The sequence below is a fragment of the Grammomys surdaster genome, unplaced genomic scaffold, assembly GCF_004785775.1.
Source record: "Grammomys surdaster isolate TR1022 unplaced genomic scaffold, NIH_TR_1.0 126086, whole genome shotgun sequence".
Classification (NCBI taxonomy): domain Eukaryota; kingdom Metazoa; phylum Chordata; class Mammalia; order Rodentia; family Muridae; genus Grammomys; species Grammomys surdaster.
The window spans coordinates 3,417,933-3,423,492 of NW_021620894.1; positions in this window are offsets into that span (position 1 = coordinate 3,417,933).

The window sequence follows — 5,560 nt, forward strand, 5'->3', positions numbered from 1 at the left end:
TGCTGGGATTAAAGACGTGTGCCACCACTGCCCAGGGAGCTTTGCTTTGGTTTGGTTTCTTGAGACAGTTTCTCACTGGTCTGGAACTTGCCAAGTAAGTTAGACTGGCTGACCAGTGGGCCCCCGGGGCTCCTCCTGTCTTTCTCTCCCCAGTGTGGAGATTACAAGTTTTACCATACCTGATTTGTTGTGGGGGGGGGGGGCACATGCCAGGACACAAATGTGGAGGTCAGATAACAGCATGTAGGAATCGGTTCTCTCCTTCCAGTGGGTACCAGGATCGAACTCATGTTATTGGGCTTGGCAGCAGGTGTCTTGACCTGCTAAGCTCTATCGCTGATCCTTCAGGAGAGTTTTAGGGGAAGCCTTTTGGTATGACAGTGAGAGACCCTGGTCTTCCTCCTGCGTCCTTTCCGTGTTTTGGAAAACTATTTTACAGACAGAACCACTTCCTATTTATGTGGTGAGAGGTCATTTAGCCTCTGGAAAGCTTCACCCCCTGGTTGGTAAATGAGACCTGTAAATAACCCTTGCTCTAATCTGTTCATGTGGTTGCCATGATTTCGTCATAAAAGGTATGTCTGACAGTTTTATACACTGTTAAATCCTGTACAAAACTGTGCAAATAGTAAGTATTGGAGTGTAGCTTTGGGATTGGATTCTGATACTCAGACTGGCTCTCTTTCTCACAGGATGCATTTCTGTTTCTCTTTGTGTATTTTTGTTTCTCTTTCTGTGTTGTGTGTGTGTGTGTCTCTCTGTCTCTTTCTGTCTCTCTCTGTCTCTCTCTGTCTCTCTGTCTCTCTCTCTCTCTCTCTCTCTCTCTCTCTCTCTCTCTCTCTTTCAGAAGAGGCAATTATGAGACAGATCTGTGTAGCCCAGGCTAGCCTTCAACTTGATCACAGCCAAGGATGACCTTGAGCTTACGGTCTGTCTGCCTCTACTTCCCAAGTACTGGAATCACAGACTCGTGCTATACCCTCCCTCTCCAGCCAGAGTCTCTTGGAGAGTTGGTTCTCTTTCTCAGAGGAGACCTCTTGGGGAAATGACCTTGAATTGCATTGTGAGAGGAAGATTCTCGATGTGTCTGTCAGGAGGTAAGACGTTGTTCCAAGCATAAATGACAGTTTGGACAAAGCCCCGAAGAGAGGAGAAGGTAAGTCCCTCTCAAGAGAGAGGAGAACCTGCTGACCCCACAGCTATAAGAAGATACGGGCTGACAAGTCAGCTGAGAGAAGCTTGAAGACCACAAACACTTCACCTGCCCCATGGACCATCAGAGCACCGACTGTCAACTCTTACGCCCTCCCCAGTAGCTGGAGAAAGAAACTAGGCCATTTCCTTTAGTAAACGCTTGTGTTTATCTTTATCAATCCATAAAAATTACATCTTGCCTTACCACATACAATGTGATTTCTCCCTCAAATGAAAAAAAAAATCTTCCATAAACTGAATTCTGTCAGGACAACACATTTTTTCCTGTGGTTCCCATAAGCCACAGGCTTAATTAAATATACAAAGCTAAAAAGCATAGCGAGCTTAGCATAGAACGGTACTTCTGCCATCTTGACGATAAAGACCATTGCACGGAAACCTCTCACTCTACGGAGGCCCTCTTAGGAATTCAAGGCTCTGGAGACTGAGGCCACAAGAGGACATTCCCTGCATAAAAATTCTATTCCAGTGGCTTCGTCATTTCCAGTCTTCTCTGCGGCTTTCTCTATCCATACACTCCACCAAGCGCCTTTAGCCTGACCCCTGCTTGCTACCACAAAGCTGACTGGCTTAGGGGGAATTCACGATGACTTGAGTTTTTCTAAAACAAAATCATTTGCCACACTTGTGTTCCTGGTCCATGACTGGGTGTGGGAGTGGAGCTGTGGAAGGAAGACAGCGCAGGGGACTGTGGGCTCGAAACAGAGAGATTTCCAGAAGACAGGGTTGAAACTCAAAGAACAGACTCCATAATTCTATGACCTGAAAACTGTGTAGGCTCAGAGGTTCCAATACTGATGGTGGCCCCCACCTACTGGAGGCACTGGAAGGTAGGGTGTGCTCTGCTGAGCCAGCATGAAAACCTTATGTACCCACAACCTTTAGTGACCGAACTCAGAATGATGATGCGTTTTCATAATTCCAGCTCTCCGGAAGCAGATGTAAGTGGGTCCTGTGTTCCGTCCAAATCAGCCTGAGTTACATAGCGATAATATTTGTCTCAAAACACCAAAGGAGGGGATGGGAATGAGGAAACCTGGTCCAATTTGAAGAAGCAATTTAAAGAACCCTACCCTGTTATATTCAAAATAGGAAGCAGAGGGCAGCCAGGAAGTCTTCCTTGAGCCTGTCTCATCTTTGGAACTTGTCTTTATTACCTGCTAGAAGGGTCTACTCACTCGGTCTGGCATGGTTTTTGTGGAGACAGATGATATGGTTCCTGCCCCTGGGACAGGGCCAGTGTGCTTGAGCCTCCAAGAGTGTCATTGCAAGCTGTGGGCTTAGGGCTTGTTTGTATAAAAATGTATGTATTTTATGTTCCTCCACTGAGGAACGTCCTCCCTGTCAATATTAATGATTCTATGGCAGTGCAAGTCCAGAAGGCAAAGGTGTGGCTAACGCCTCAGGAAAGTAAAAGCTGGGACCTTCAGGACAGTCCTTGAGGCTTGTGGAAAAGAACTCTAAAAATATGGGTTCAGATACATATAATTTCTCAACTATGCAAAAATATAAGGATGCAATATGAATTATTAGGGGCTTCACGAATCTAAAGGAACAGAAGCAGCTATGCTTTGAGCCAACTCGTCAGAAAGACACTAAGGAAGGAGACCAAGTGATTTAGGGCATGATGATCAAAGGAGATCCCTTCCAGCTAAGGTTTCTTGGTTTTGTTTACAAAGGCAGACAAATTCCTGAGTTCAGGGTCAGCCTGGGACAGAGCCAGGTTAGGGCCAGGTATAATTTCAGGACAAGTCCCACCCAGCTAGCTTATCTTCTGTGCTTAACAGAGGCAGTCAGATCTCTGAATTAAGGAGGTTAAAAGGAAATGTATGCTTGTTGTCTCCTAAGAATTAAGGGGCTGGGGCTAGGATGCGGATTCATAGGATAATCAAAAGGAAACCTGGAGTAACTGATTGGATTGGTATATAAAATAAAAGACTGGGTTTGTAATTTGTAAGATGTTAGCAATTCAGAGAGTCTGTTTTCACCAGTCCCAGAAACCCCTTCCACAAAACTCCTCTCCAAGCCAAGACTGGTCCTTGGCAGCTACTAGAGTATAAAAAGATCACAGGACAGGGATGGTGTGGTGGTTTGAATAAAAATGTCCCCCTTAGGTTTACAGGGAGTTGCGCTATTGGGAGGTGTGGTATTGTGGGTGGAGATGTGCCAGTCTTAAAACTTTGAGTTTTTGAGGCTTTGGGGTCTCAGAAGCTCAAGCCTGGCCAGTGTGTCACTCTGTCCCTGCTGCCTGCTGATCAGGATCTAGAACTCTTCAGCTATCTCTCCAGCACCATGTCTGCCTGCGTGCTTCTCCCGTGACCGTAATAGTTCATGGGCTAAAACCTCTGACCTGTAAGCCAACCCCAGTGAAATGCTTTCCTTTATAAGAGTTGCTATGGTCACGGTGTCTCCTCACAGCAATCAAATCCTAAGACTTATGAGATGATCGTCTTTTGCCTGAGAATGGTGGCCACTAGGGAGAGGAAGCCAGGCAGATGAAGCAAAGTACAGCCTAATGTAGCTAACAATTCAAAGAAGGGTGGTAGGAACCTGGAGGCTTGTTACACAACCCTTTCTATAGCTTGTTTACATTAGAAAATTTCCAAGATTCTGAACAAATTCCTGTCCTTGTGGGGTGTATGTCCTCAATGAAAAGAGACCAGGCTGGGGTGTAGCTCAGTGTCAACCTTGTGGTGGCACAAGGCAAAGACAGTGAGCTTTGCTCTGGCCTGCCCGTGGAAGGCGCTGTGGCCACACTGTGTTCCCCTCAGACCTAACTCTCGATGGTCTGGGATCAGCTCTTCTCTGATTTCAGAAAAAGAGAACTGGGTTCTCACCTGCAGGGCTCAGTCTTGCAGCAACAACAGTTGAGCAGGTGACAGTTCTGTGCTCCTCTGCATGGGAGACACACACACACACACACACACACACACACACTCAGCAACAGCAGAGATTCTCAGGTCCTACCTCAGACTTAATGAATCTGCCCTGGGATGAAGGGGAGACAGTTACAAACCTGTGCCAAAACCAGGTCTCAATGCCCTGGGTGAGAATTCTGTCAGACTCAGAACCAAATTGAAAGGCTGACCTAGGTGAATGTTTTCTGTTTTTAACTTAACTTAATCTTTGTTTATTGTTTGTTTTGAGATAGACTCTCACTGTATAGCCTTAGCTGGCCTAGAATTAGCTTTGTCTTGTAAGGGTCTGAAAATCACTGAAGGAAGACCCCAGACTCAGATAGGATGCAAAGACAAAGAGTGTTTATTGTGCAGAAACACCCAACATGCAGGAGTCAACCATTCCCTAAAATGGGGACCCCAGACAAAGGTACACAGGCTCTCTTATAAGGAACCGGGAGAACTCTCTAGAAGGATTAGGTAATCTAAAGTTTCATTGGTGGATGCTAGGGGCTCACAGGTGGCCCAGGGTCTCCATTCCTCTGTCGTGAATGTTCAATCATGTGATGAAATAGGGCTGCCCAGCACAGATGACCCATTATCTCCAGGCTTTGGGAGGGGGTTTTATGATCTTGTTTTGGGTTTTATTGTCGGTTCCCAGAGCTAGTGTCTTATGACTTAGTTTTTGGGGACTTATGGTCTATTCTTGAAGCTGGTGCCTCACGGCCTTTTTTGAAATCAGGCCTGGTCCTTAAATGGAGACAAATGGAGTTTACATTGCCTTTTCAGTATACTGGGCTAGCTCAAACTTATGAGATTTGTCTTCCTCTGCCTCTGGGATACTGGGATTAAAGACAAGCACCATCACATCTGAATAGAAGAATGTTTGGGTTCTAAAAAATTCAATGCCTCTGATGTTCCTTCCTGAACCCCACCTCACTGCCTCACTGGTCTCTGCTGGCGTCTGGAGACCAGGTGATTAGTTACTTTAATGGCGGTTGTAACAAAGTACCTAACAAAAGGAAGACAATGTTTCCTTCCGTTCAGCATTGTCCGGTACAGTTCTTCATCCGCCCTGGCAGGGACCACACTGCTACAAGAGCACGTGTCAGCTGCTCACTGGTCTCGTGTCACATCTGCAGTCACAAAGCAGAGAGAAAAACGCTGTTCAACATTCAGTCCAAGGCCCCATCCGGTGGAATGATGCCACTTCAATTCATCCACCTGAAATCCCTCACCAGAGATTTATCTCCATCGAGTTGATGGTCACGGCAGTTTTCACAAGCCTGGCTTGTTCCTGCCATTTCTGTTCTAGTGTGAGCTCTGGATCCACCTCGCTTCCTGTTCCTAATGTAGAAATTAAACATCCAAATGCAAGCTAATATACCAGGGTGCACCTCGGAGACAGGGTTTCTCTGTGTAGCCCTGGCTGTCCTGGGACTCACTCT